This window comes from Dermochelys coriacea, chromosome 14 (assembly GCF_009764565.3).
Source record: "Dermochelys coriacea isolate rDerCor1 chromosome 14, rDerCor1.pri.v4, whole genome shotgun sequence".
Lineage (NCBI taxonomy): Eukaryota > Metazoa > Chordata > Testudines > Dermochelyidae > Dermochelys > Dermochelys coriacea.
In genome coordinates, this window is record NC_050081.1 from 37,345,241 (window position 1) to 37,359,565 (window position 14,325).

Here is a 14,325-nt window from a genome sequence, read left to right on the forward strand (position 1 = left end):
GGAGGGAGGCAAAACCATGCTCTGAAGTGTCACTAGCTTCTTTTTGCCCGAAGCTGGGAATGAGCGACAGGGGCTGGATCACTTGATCATTAACTGTTCTGTTCATTCCCTCTGAAGCACCTGGCATGGGACACTGTCAGAAGACAGGATGCTGGGCTAGATGGATCTTTGGTTTGACCTATTATGGCCGCTCTTATGTTCTTAATCTGTTGCACTCTGCATTTTGCAATGACACTGGGAGAACCTTTCCTAGCCCTGAAGAAGAACTCAGGGTGCCTCAAAAACTTGTCTCTTCCCCCAGCAGAATTTGTTCCAATAAAAAAATACCAGCTCACCCACCTTGTCTCTCTATCACTCTCCCGCAGGTTTTCTAATCCTTTAATCATTCTTGTGGCCCTCCTCTGACCACTCTGCAAGGTATCAACGCCCTTCGTGAGTTGTGGGCACCAGCACTGGACACAGGAGTCCAGCAGCAATGGCACAAGTGCTGAATCCAGAGTTAAAACCATTTTCTATTCCTACTCACGATTCCCCTGTTTACGCATCCAGACATCACAGTGTCACATTGGGAGCTCATGTTCAGCTGATTATCCACCGAGACCCCGCCAGAACTTTTTCAGAGTCCCAGGTTAGAGCCCCCAGCCTATTGGCAAGGCCTGATTTCTTTGCTCCTACGTGGATAGCCTTATAGTTTTGAAGCATTATCATTAAGGGACTGAGCTGCAGGTTGGAGTAGGAAATTCCCTTTGATCAATAAGCCCTGTGGTATGTGGGCAGTCTTAGTATTAGCACTACAGGCATCCTGTAGATTGTAACAGCATTTGAATATGGGTGCAATGCAGGAAGCCGTGGGTGTGTTACTGCTGATACTGCTTCCTGTCATTCTAACTAATATTGTCTAAAAAGAAAAGGAGGACTTGGGGTCCCCCAAGGGTCATCTAGTCCAGCGGCTCTCAACCTTCCCTGATTATTGTGCCCCTTTCCGGAGGCTGATTTGTCTTGTGTACCCGAAGTTGCACCTCACTTAAAAACAACTTGTTTACCAAATCAGACAAAAAAATACAGAAAGGTGTCACAGCCTCTATTAGTGAAAAATTGCTGCCTTTCTCATTTTTATCATAGAATGATAAAATAAATCAATTGGAATATAAATATTGTACTGACATTTCAGTGTGTAGTCTATAGAGCAGTATAAACAAGTCGTGGTATGAAATCTTAGTTTGTACGGACTTTGCTAGTGCTTTTTATGTAGCCTGTTGTAAAACTAGGCAAATAGCTAGGTGAGTTGATGTACACCCTGGAAGACCTCTGTGTACAGAGGTAAGTGTACCTCCAGTTGAGAATCACTGAGCTAGTCTAACCTCCTGCCAAGAAAGATGCAGGATTTGTTGTGTCTATTCCATCCAAGACAGATGGCTTAGACTTGGATTGTCAGCTTTTTGGGGGCAGGGACTATCTTTTTACCCTTCATTTGTACAGAGTTTAATGCAACAGTGTCCTGGAACATGCCTCTACGATAATGCAAAATAATAAATAATAATAATAATTCTCTGGCAGTGGAGCCTAGTGGGTCAAGCACAGGACTGGGCCTCAGGAGACCTGGGTTCCATTCCCTGCTCTGCCACTGGCCTGCTGGGTAACCTTGGGCACGTCACGCTTCTCTGTGTCTCAGTTTCCTCATCTCTAAAATAAGGATACTGCCCTCTTTTGTAAAGTACTTTGAGCTCTACTGCTGCAAGGCACTAGAGAAGAGTGAGGTGTTATTCGCCAGGAGGTCTGACTCAGTACTGCCAACCTCAAACGTCCAAAAATCATGAGTCAGACACTAAAACAATCTCAGGAGATTGGTTACAATTCGTTAATAAAATTCCCATTTTCATCTAGCCCAAAGCAGGAGTCCAGACTCTCAGCTGGCAGCGTTTGCTTCGATTAAAGACAGGCAGCAGAACTGGAAGATAAAGGGAAGTTGCTTTCAGGGCTTGTCTACACAGGGGGATAATGCACATGTACAAGAGTGTGATTTCTGAAACCCATTAATGTGTTACATGCTAACTAGTCCATGTAGGCCCTGCTGGTACACCCTAAAGTTTCCTTAGTGTGTTTTAACATCATGCTGACTATATTAAAGTGCACTAGGAAACCTTTAATGCACACCAGCCATGCCTGCACAGACCAGTTAGTGTGCAAGATGTTAGTGCGTTGTAGAAATCACCCCCTGGTAGCGTGCATTGCCGCACTGTGTAGACAAGCCCACTGCATCATTTAGATCTAGGCTGAGATCTTCAAACGTGACTAGTGATTGCAGGTCGCCAATTTGAAATACTTTAAAGGGGCCTGATTTTTAGAAGGCGGGTGCTCTGGCCCCTTTAAGGTGTCACAGGTTGGGCTCTCAAAAAGCACTAGTCACTTTTGAAAATCACAGCCAGATAAGGTGCATTTTTCAGACGAGTGTAAAGTCACATAGGTGCTGCCAGTCCCATGGATTTTCAGTAGGACTTGTGCTCCTAGGTAGAGCTAGGCAAAATTTTTCAAGTGAAACTTGTTTTGGAGAAAAAAATGCAGATTCAGGTTTGACGGAAACATATCATGAATTCATGTCAAATTCGCCAAATTATTTCAGTCCATGCCCACCTCACCCAAATCTGAAAACGTTTTGTTTTGACGGTTTTTAAATGAATCGTTTTGATTTGAAATGACTTTTTGTTTAAAATTATTTTTATAACGCTGAAAGAAATTTTTAAAAAACCCTTAAAATAGCTCACAGTCAAAACAATTGTTTTAATTATTAATTATTATTATTTGGAACTGCCCCAGAACCAAAAACTCCGTTATTCACCCAGCTCTATTCCTAAGTCACTTAGGTGCTTCTTGAAAATTCCACCCACTTAATAAAGTTTGAGGCAGGGCTAAATTTGTAATGGAAGAGGTGCCGGGGCTCGTGCAATTTTTTGACATCCATAACTGCAGCAAGCCCAGAGACGCCAGGGCTATGAACTGCCAAGTCTAGAGGTGCCGGGGCTCAGCCCTGGCACAAATTAAGCATTGGTTTTAGGGTATTTTTTGTCCTGCAGTCAATCTTTTGAGTCATTTTTCCGCTTCACATAAAACAACTTTCCCTTGTTTTACAGAGCTGAGAGGTCCGGTTTAACAGTGGTAGCTCTCTCTCTTTCTGTTGCCCTACCTGTGTGTCCTTCATCTGAGCTTCCTGTGTGGTTTCAGCCAGATTCTTTGAGGAGCTCTTGTGAGCTCTGTGGGCGGCCCCGCTCAGGGGAGGGGCACAGACAGGGGTAAGGTGAGGCACGACCCTGAAAAATTTGGGGCCCACTGCCCGAAGGACGAATTTAAACCCACTTCATGGTATTTATAGTAGCAGGGCAGGAACGTTCTGCTTTTTGTTCCACTCAGGAAGAGGAGTGGAAATCTCTCTGGATTTACACTCCGGCCGGACGTGTAAATCCAGTTCAAGTAGACGTACCTGAGCTAGCGCCGATTGAGCTAGCACACTTAAAAGTAGAAATGGAGCCTGTTGTAATAACTGGGCTCCACACATTTAGACTAATTTGTCCTCAGCTGTAAAAAGTTTATAAAATGTCACAATAACCTATAACGACAAGTGATGGGTAAAGGTAAGCAAGGGAAACAGAAAGGCTAAATTAGTCCAAACAAAAGTCCTCCTGATATAATTCAAGGAGTGAGTTCAGATTACGCCTAATGAACAAGAAAAGGGTGGGCCTGGAAATCAAGTGTGTTTGGTGTGTTGGAAATCAGGCCTAATTGGTGGACCAAATACCGAGAGGCTGGGCTATTCCGCGCACCGCTCCCGTCCGGGGTTGTCGGAAAGAGACTTTGGAGGAGGATGAAAATTAGCAGAGGCGCCATTGTGACGCTGGGCAACTGAAAGACGGGGAAGGAGCGAGCTTCGCCATCGCGGCTACCACTCCCATGATCTTCTGGGACCCCAGACACAGGAGCCGGCTCCTTTCTTTCCCCGGGGGGTGCTCAGCGCCTGCTCTGCCTCAGGTCCTGCCCTCACTCCACCCCTTCCTCCAAGCCCCCACCGCTCCTCTTCCTTCCCCGCCCCCTGCCCCCACTCCACCCCTTCCCCAAACCCCTATCCCCCCACCCTGTCTCTTCCCATCCAGTTCTACCCCCTCCCCCGAGCGCGCCCCGTCACCGCTCCTCCCCCTCCCCCCTCAGCGCCTCCTGCATGCCACAAAACAGATGATCATGGTGGTCAGGAGGCACTGAGGGGCGGGGGGAGGAGTTGATCAGTGGGGCCACCGGTGGGTAGGAGGCACTGGGGGGAAAGAGGGAAGCTGGCTGCCAGTAGGTGCTAAGCACCCACTAATTTTTTTCCATGGGTGCTCCAGCCCTGGAGAGATGGTTTCCCCGGACCGGGCCAGAGAGAGGAAGCCAGAGGACATCACCACCTCCACCAGCTCTGGCTAAATCCTGAATACCACCTGGGATACAAGACTTGGTCTTCCCCTTCTGCCCCTGTGTGTCCATTCCCTGCCTTACTTTTTTCTTTCCTTTCCTATCCCTTTTCTGCTGCTTTCTCTTTAATAAGAGCCTGGCTTAGCAGGGCTAGACTGTATAATTTACAGCACGGCTGTAAGCCTGTGACCATAAAGAGGCAGGTTAAAAGCAACGCCCTAACCAGCCCGATGCTGGTACGAGTTTGCCAGGTCTCAGAGAGGCTGATCAGATTGTGCGCTGGGCCTGCATTTCTTCAGCCTCCAGGTTGCAAGTGAGAGTCAACATCAGAGACAGCAGCTGCATTTTCAATCTTTGCTGTTCTCATCACCCCATCGTGTGTCTATTTGTCTTCTTTTGTCTTCTATGCAACAGGATCGGGCTTTAACAACAGCAGCTGCAGTGACACCACCAGCGCCAGCCCATCTCACATAACTCCTTCTCTTTTCCCCAAAAGGACACCTTGATACCATCTTAAAGGCTGGTGTTTTCCTTCTAAAGACTTTTTCCAGCTAAAGGAAAGGGGAACAGGAGATGTTGTTCTAAATGAAAACCTGACTTCATACTTTACATTTCAAATGCTTTAATTATTCTTTTCTTTTCTGTATCTTTAATAAAAGGTTAAATGAAGTTTTCATGGTGTGTTTGCCATGGTACGTAGCAGGCTGAAGTCTGTGTATCAGAAGCTCTGGAAGCTCCCTAGAAGGGGGGCCAACAGCACCCAAATTGTGGCCCCACCCCTGCTCCGCCCCTTCCCCTGGAGGCCCTGCCCCACACTGCCTCTTCCCCTTCAGGCCCCCCTCCTCTCATCACTCATCCTTAAGGCAGGTAAAAAGTCATGGGACCATGGCCTGCTGCCTCCCCTCCCCGACCCTGTTCTGACACCCTTGCTCTGTATACCAAACCCTGGCTCTTGTTTAACACTGTTTAATGATGGAGAATGACAGGATCATTTTAACACTGTTGGCTCTTTGAGCCTATTAGAGTTCATCTAAATTAATGTACCAAGCCACAAAGACATGAGCCGCGGGACAGGCTAGCCGCCCCAAGTACATACCTAGGGACTTGGACACACTCATACTCAGGGCAGCTAACTCCTTGTGCCTCTGCTTCTATTTTAATGTGTTAGCGTGGGAGATGTCTCCACACCAGCTGATCAAAGTATAGATGTCCTCAGACAGAGTGTCCGGTGGATGCAGCGATATTATACTGAAAGCGGTGCAGGGCAAAGACAAGAGAGTTTACTATTCGTGCTTCTATGAAGATATTGGACCTTTGTTCTTCCATTTGCACCAAACTTCAGATGTTGAGGGACAGTTCACGGGATTTAGCCGTCTGTGCATCTAATGATCAAGACCCAATCTATTGCTATGTTTGAGATTGACAAGATGGTACAGCTGCAGAATTTTCCCTGTCCTGATGGGCTAGCTACTCTTCATTCAGGAAAAATGTAAGAAGCAATTAAGCTCCTTTATGGACTAAGATAGCTGAAACAATAGAAGCTACCACCCAAGGGACTTGGCCACCTGCAAGGCTAAGCAAAAGCAGAGCTATGTGGATGGAGGGGTTTTCTCAAGGGTTGATTGCATATGCAGGGGCTGTGTGTGGGGAAGAAGCAGACAGGAGCAGAAAATCAGAGCACAGGTAGCATAGCCCTGAGAGGAGGCCAAGAGAGAGAGCTTCTTTTTGGGCAGAGTGCTGACTGGAAAGAAGCTTCAAATTGTAAGCAGGGAACCTCCTCTTTGATTCCTGCTGCATTCAGGGAAACAGAACGTTGTACATTCTTTGTGAATAAACAGGATTGCAGCAAAGAAATACTTGACTTATAGCATAAATTTCTCCTGCTAATGGAAACAATCCAACAAGGCCCTGGATAGTGGTGAACCTCTTGGATCAAAAGAGGTAGCAATAAAACCAACCACAGGATGAGAAGTCACTGGTTTTGGTCTGTTAAGGAGAGCCTCATGGGGAGGATGTTTCGCTTGCAATCTCAGCATGCCGTCACTGAGGTTGTGCAGTTCCTGGAAGCCCAGCTGGACACTGTTTAAGCAGCATTTGCTGAAGAGACCCCCCAGTCCAATCCGAGGGACTGGTCCTTAGCTCCATAGGGGCCTCACATTATGAAAGGGCCAGGCCACTTGGGACAGAGGCACCGTCCGTTGTGCTGTTGTGGGGCCGGATCACAGTAGAATGGCATATCAGCACTTCTGCCACATGGAAGGTGCCATTTGGTAGAGCATGACACACAGCATGACCTCACACTTCTGCGGGTCTCTCTAATATCCTGGGACCAACATGGCTACAACCACATGGCATAGGATAAATCTGTGACCGTTAATGTAGACTGCACAAGGCTGTCTAGCGGAGACACCCCCGAGGGAGATAGCCTAGAGCTTTCACATCACAGGGGAGCTGGGAGACGCCGCGGCTGTTTGCACGATCACTGCTTGTAACAAAGAACTCTAACCCAGCTCAGTGCATGGGCTCCTGGCAATGCACAAGACTCAGACTGGCAGGTGTGATCGAAGGGAGGGGCTGTAATTGACAGTCAGTGACATGAAACAGCCACACAGTGGCACCACAACCTCAGAAATAGGTAAGAGCCACAAATGGGGCTGGTCAAAAAAGAAACGATTTTGAGAAAAATCAATCAATAAATTGGTTTATTTGAATGTTTTGGTGAAATTGTTTCATTTTTTTGATACAATTTGAAACAAGACAAATGGGAATGAGGATATGGAGGTAGATATTACCATATCTGAGGTAGAAGCGAAACTGAAACAGCTTAATGGGACTAAATCGGGGGGCCCAGATAATCTTCATCCAAGAATATTAAAGGAATTGGCACCTGAAATTGCAAGCCCATTAGCAAGAATTTTTAATGAATCTGTAAACTCAGGAGTAGTACCGAATGATTGGAGAATTGCTAATATAGTTCCTATTTTTAAGAAAGGAAAAAAAAGTGATCCGGGTAACTACAGGCCAGTTAGTTTGACATCTGTAGTATGCAAGGTCCTGGAAAAAAATTTTGAAGGAGAAATTAGTTAAGGACATTGAAGTCAATGGTAAATGGGACAAAATACAACATGGTTTTACAAAAGGTAGATCGTGCCAAACCAACCTAATCTCCTTTTTTGAAAAAGTAACAGATTTTTTAGATAAAGGAAATGCAGTGGATCTAATTTACCTAGATTTCAGTAAGGCATTTGATACCGTGCCACAGAGGGAATTATTAGTTAAATTGGAGAAGATGGGGATCAATATGAACATCAAAAGGTGGATAAGGAATTGGTTAAAGGGGAGACTGCAACGGGTCCTACTGAAAGGCGAACTGTCAGGTTGGAGGGACGTTACCAGTGGAGTTCCTCAGGGATCGGTTTTGGGACCAATCTTATTTAATCTTTTTATTACTGACCTTGGCACAAAAAGTGGGAGTGTGCTAATAAAGTTTGCAGATGATACAAAGCTGGGAGGTATTGCCAATTCGGAGAAGGATCGGGATATTATACAGGAGGATCTGGATGACCTTGTAAACTGGAGTAATAGTAATAATATGAAATTTAATAGTGAGAAGTGTAAGGTTATGCATTTAGGGATTAATAACAAGAATTTTAGTTATAAGTTGGGGACGCATCAATTAGAAGTAACAGAGGAGGAGAAGGACCTTGGAGTATTGGTTGATCATAGGATGACTATGAGCTGCCAATGTGATATGGCTGTGAAGAGAGCTAATGTGGTTTTGGGATGCATCAGGAGAGGCATTTCCAGTAGGCATAAGGAGGTTTTAGTACCATTATACAAGGCACTGGTGAGACCTCACCTAGAATACTGTGTGCAGTTCTGGTCTCCCATGTTTAAAAAGGATGAATTCAAACTGGAGCAGGTACAGAGAAGGGCTACTAGGATGATCCGAGGAATGGAAAACTTGTCTTATGAAAGGAAACTTAAGGAGCTTGGCTTGTTTAGCCTAACTAAAAGAAGGTTGAGGGGAGATATGATTGCTCTCTATTAATATATCAGAGGCATGAATACAGGAGAGGGAGAGGAATTATTTCAGCTCAGCACCAATGTGGACACAAGAACAAATGGGTATAAACTGGCCACCAGGAAGTTTAGACTTGAAATTAGACGAAGGTTTCTAACCATCAGAGGAGTGAAGTTTTGGAATAGCTTTCCAAGGGAAGCAGTGGGGGCAAAAAATCTATCTGGTTTTAAGATTCTACTTGATGAGTTTATGGAGGAGATGGTATGATGGGATAATGTGATTTTGGTAAGTAATTGATCTTGAAATATTCAGGGTAAATAGGACTAATCCCCTGAGCTGGGATATTAGATGGATGGGATCTGAGTTACCCAGGAAAGAATTTTCTGTAGTATCTGGCTGGTGAATCTTGCCCATATGCTCAGGGTTCAGCTGATCACCATATTTGGGGTCGGGAAGGAATTTTCCTCCAGGGCAGATTGGAGAGGCCCTGGAGGTTTTTCACCTTCCTCTGTAGCATGGGGCATGGGTGACTTGAGGGAGGCTTCTCTGCTTTAAACCACGATTTGAGGACTTCAATAGCTCAGACATAGGTGAGGTTTTTCGTAGGAGTGGGTGGGTGTGATTCTGTGGCCTGCACTGTGCAGGAGGTCGGGCTAGATGATCAGAATGGTCCCTTCTGGCCTTAGTATCTATGATTCTAAGACTAACACGACATTTTTGTTTTGTTTCCAGTCGAAGTATGTTTATTTGGTTCACGTTTTGAAACCTAAACTATTTTGTATTACCACAGAGCTTAGGAGCCCCAAACCTGGAGCAAGACACCATTGTGCTAGGCGCTAGACAAACACAGAACAAAAAGACAGTCCCTGCCTCACAATCTAATACAAGACACATCAAATGGATGTTTTCTAACAGATCTGCTCTGGCTCAAACAGGAATTAATTCAGGGATGTTGTGTGGCCGATGTTATACAGGGGGTCAGACTGGATGGTCACAGTGACTCCTTCTGACCTTGGAATCTATCAGATGGACAGAGACGGGCAGGGGGTACAAAGAAACAATGGGACAATCGTGGTCAGCATGAGTGGCTGGGATCTCAGCTGTCTAACCAATGTCAAGTTTTCATAATCGTGACTTGCTCTGGGAACTGCTCTAACCTGCTTTGAGAGTGGCTCTAACCCAAGCCAGTTTATACTCCGTGAGACCTTGCTCTCCTCAGACCCAGCAGCTGGGAAAGATGACTATGCAAGTCAGTGAATAGCTGAAGTTTAACTCTTTCAGTGTATCCCAAGGAGGAATACAGAGATACCAACAGAGGGGTAGTGGGATAGGCCTCTGGTGGGCTGCATACCCCGGACAGTGTGAGAGACTCAGCCAGTGGGCTGAGTCACTGAAAACCAGCTGAGAAATCACCAACAGGGCTCATCACAAACTGAAAGACTGCAGACCCTTCCGGCTAGAAGGTGAGGTGAGAGGTGGATGCTGCGCAGTTACAAACAGGACTTAATTGTATTTTGTTTCAAGGAGGTAACAAAAGGCAATACCCACGTGAATATACAGTGAGGTAAAGACATGTGGAGGTCTGCAGATAAAGGCTATGAACAGTAAATAACATTTGCATAGTAGTAACCCAGTTATCCATTTCTTACACTTCAGAATCAAACAAACACATAGTACAATGAAGACAATGTGTAAACAAGTAACAGTTAGACTAATTCAGACTAGAAAGAACATGCACATTTTTACCAGTGAGGATAATTAACTGTTGGACCAATTCACCCAGAATTGCAATGGATTCACCATCACTGACAATTTTTAAAGTCAAGATTGGATGTTTTTCTAGAAGATTTGCTCTAGTTTGAACAGGAATTAATTCAGGGCAGTCCTACAGCTTGTGTTATACAGGTCATCTGAGATTCTCACAGAGATCCCTTCTGGTCTTGGAATCTACAAGTCTATGACAGCCCGAGACCCACTACTGCCAACTCCAGGTGTACAAAAATAATGAAAAATGAAATTTGCTTTAAAAATTTTGGGTTCTTTTTCATTGCCTTCTGGTTTGTGAATCTTTAGGGAGAACTTGAATCACAATTTTAAGCTTTTCGCCATGATGCTGTGGGCTAAAAACTCGCTTAAAAAAGTAACGGCAGAAAGCCGACGTTCTCAGATCTGCTCATTCCAAGAACCAGGCTTTGCCAAAAAGCAACAAATACAGTGCCAGAAAATTGCAGGAGTTGCCAACACTGGAGACTCAGCTGAGCTGGTGTATAGGCAGAGTTTGGAGATGCCTTGTTCTACACTAGTGGGCCCAGAGGATGTGATTTTCAAAAGCATCTGTGTGGCTTTGGAGTGGAGCTAGGTGGGAAACTCCTTTCCCGTGCATGAGAATTTGGGAGATTTCAACATTTTTTCCCATCCCAAATCAAGATGAAGAGTCAAACTCTAGAAAATTGTCAAGAATCAATAAACCAAACCAAAAATTCATTCTGGGTCCATTGAAACCGTTGGTTTCGATAATTTCAGAATGTTTCCATTGTAACTTTTTTTCCCACCGTTCAAATTCCTAAAAATGTTAAAAGAAAACATCGTTCCGGCTCTAAAGCCCCAAAACATTCTGCTTTGAATGTGTCAAAACATTTTGTTTTGAAAATTTCAAAACATTTTTCCCCAATAAATTTGGAGTCAGGAGATTCAGTGAAACCAACCCTGTTTTCCAAACCGTCTAATTTTTGACAACTTGGCAGTTTTCAGTGAAAAACAGCTTGTCGAAAAATACCCAACTACCTCTATTTTCCAGCGCAGCTCAAGTAACTGGTGCTTTTAAAAATTCCACCCTTAAGAAGTTTAATGCAGTTGTGTCACGTGTCTCTAGATAGCCAGGTTCTCTGGAGTTCGGATTTTAAGTCAGGACTAAGGTTCATAGATTCCAAGGCCAGAAGGGACCATTGTGATCAACTTGTCTGACTCCAGGATTACACAGGCCAGAGAACACCCCCCATCATAATCCCTAGAGCAGATGTTTTTAAAACACATCCAATCTTGTTTTATAAATTGTCAGTGATGGAGAATCCACAACAAGCCTTGGTAAATTGCTCTGTGTGCAAACTGTTGTGTGTGTCTGGTTTATGTTCTCTTGTAGGTCACGAGTCACAGGTCGTTCCCTGGGCCAGTTTGAGGATTCCCCAATGCCTTGCCATTTGTCTAGGGGCCTCTTTAATGTAGGAGCCTCTTGTGACCCGTAGCAAGGCATAGTCACTGCTGCGTTCTGAATGATCTAGTGGAGCAGACATTAGATGGGGAGTAGAAAGACTTGGGTGCAATTCCCTGTTTTAGATTTTCTCTGTGATCTCAGGCAAGTCAATTAATTCACCTTGTGCTTTGTTACTGAGGTTAACACTTCATAGAATCGTAGGCCTGGAAGGGACCTTGAGAGGTTGTCTAGTCCAGGCCCCTGGCTCCCTACGTGCTATGACAAGAAGATCCCTTAATGACTGGGAGGCATTCAGCTACTAAAGTGTCAGGGCCAGATGAGTACAGAGACTGAACTGGGCTTCTAGTAACTCAACTGTCTTAAACGAAACAGGTTCTTGTCCATGGGATTCACACCACAATAGTTGATGAAGTGCTAGCGTGGGAATTGTGGAGGCTACCAAGTCATGTGCCTTCTGAGGACTTGGGGGTGGCAGTTTCATTTAGGGCTTCAGGGAGTTTCCTACTCCAGTGCTAGCAGCTGTACTTGGAAAGCCCCTAATCTCCATTGCTCTTAGGATCACTCATCTACTTCTGCCTCAGTCAGGGGTGCTTCAAGTCCAGCTATTCCTCCGTCCTTTGAGTCTAGAATTTGCTCCTTTCCTCGCCCAAACTGTGAAATAGCCTGGGTTTGATTCAGCCTATGCTGCAAAGCCCCCTCGGTGTGAGCTGGCATTGGGGGTGGAGGGAAGCAGCTGCCTTAATGAAGGTGAGGAGTAGCGGGGACTGATTCAATCTGTGACATGATTTATTGATTAGTTGCTGGATGTGGGGCTGTTTTGGTTTTGTGACTGCATTCGTGTTATGTTTTTAATAAAGGAGCCTGGGTTTAAATGGATTTTTACATTAAGATCATTCACTTAGTCCTTTAGCTGCTCTGCTTTGTCTAATCCTCCTCGGGTCAGTTTCAAACTGGCCCAATCAGGACTGGTGTAAAAGTAGCATTGCAGCTGGGAGACATTTATGACAATGCAACCTGCGACTTTTTCATAGCTGGGCCGTTTGTCCAAAGTATTTAAACTATGAATCCTGAGAGAACTGGCCCAAGTGAGTTCAGTCAGGCCCGTTTCCCATTTCTCTGGGATGTATTAATAGTGTCAAAGCCCCCTGTCTGCACCCTGTTTTGGAGAAGGAGTGCAGGAGAGAAGGCAGACGACTTATCAGCTATTCAGAACTGTCACCCTAATAATAAATAAGTTAAATGAGATCAAACGAAGCAATTCAAGCTTGCATAATCTACTATGGAGCCTAGGAGCACTCTCTTAAATTCTCCTTCCCAAGCACTGGGCAGCTCCAGCCCGGAAATTGCTCTATTGGGCTGGAAGCTTAGTTCAGGACATCCGGAAGATCTGCTGTTATCCAGCCGTACTCCTCGGCAAAAATCCATACAGTCCAGGGGTCCTGCCCCAGGAAGCAAAACTAACGCTGAATTCATTTCTAAAAGCAGCACGACTAGTCTTTGGCTCAGGAAAAACCATTAGTTATTAAAGAGCGACGTCACGGCCTCGAGGCAATTAACATAGTAAGTGCAAGACTAATTCAGAGCTGTAGTGCATTCATGGCCCACACCAGTGGCTTCAGAAGATGGGTCAAGAGACGTCTTAGTGGACAGTGATGGAATAACCGGCTAAATGGAGAAGTTTGCTCCTGATCTTCATTACTTAGATGGTGGTTCATGCCCTGAAGAAAGAAGGTTTGGATCACTTCTCAAACTCCTGCTCATTTGCTCTCTTGTATGAAGAATAGTAGCTAATGAACCAGTCCTTTTAAAAAACAAATCCTCCCAAGCTCTTGGCTTCAATGACGTCTTGTAGCAGTGAGTTCCACTTCATAGAATCATAGAAGATCAGGGTTGGAAGAGACCTCACGAGATCATCTAGTCCAACCCCCTGCTCAAAGCAGGATCAATCCCCAATTTTTGCCTCAGATCCCGAAATGGCCCCCTCAAGGATTGAACTCACAACCCTGGGTTTAGCAGGCCAATGCTCAAACCACTGAGCTATCCACCCCCCCCCTTAGAGTGGTGAGTTCCCCAGGCTAATTGTGCATTGTGGGAAAACATAGGTCCTTAGATCAGTTTCAAATTTGCTGATTTTTCAATTTTGTTAAGCATCCCCGTTCTTGTATCAAGAGATGGGCTGAACGGCAGCACCCCAACCTACCTTCCCCGTCCCAGTCTTTGTTTTTCTCCCCTTGTTCACGTCCCCTTATTCTCTGACAAGAACAGCTCCAATCTCGGCACGTGAAAGTCCCACGTGGCCTCCCATCATTCTTGTCGCCAGTCTCTGAACCTCCTCTAGTTCTGCAGCGTCCTTTTGGAGATGGGTGACCCGTACTGCGCACAGTGTTCCCCATCAGCGTGTCCCTTTGATTCATATAATGACATCAGAGAACTTTCTGGATTGTCACCTACTGCGTTCCTTATGTACCCCAACATCTTGTTTGCTTTGTTGTCAGCAGCTGCACGCTCAGCCGAGGTCTGCGCTGGGCAGTCTCCAATGACACCCCTGGGTGAGAGGCTGGCCTCCTTGAATTGAATGGGAAAATGTGCATAAATTTCAATGGGGTCAGCAGTTCACCCCTGCTCCTTTTCCAGAGCCGTTGTAGTTATGTTA

At 45.4% G+C, this 14,325-nt stretch overlaps 1 long non-coding RNA gene across 1 annotated transcript; it reads right to left on the minus strand.

Moving 5' to 3' along the window:
• Nucleotides 1-11,126: 11,126 nt before the first annotated feature.
• On the minus strand, nt 11,127-13,529 carry LOC122456639. Its single transcript, XR_006275621.1, has 2 exons — nt 12,868-13,529; nt 11,127-11,183 (listed from the first exon to the last, which is right to left on the minus strand). It is a non-coding gene; the product is annotated as an uncharacterized LOC122456639 (long non-coding RNA).
• Between the last annotated feature and the right edge of the window lie 796 nt (nt 13,530-14,325).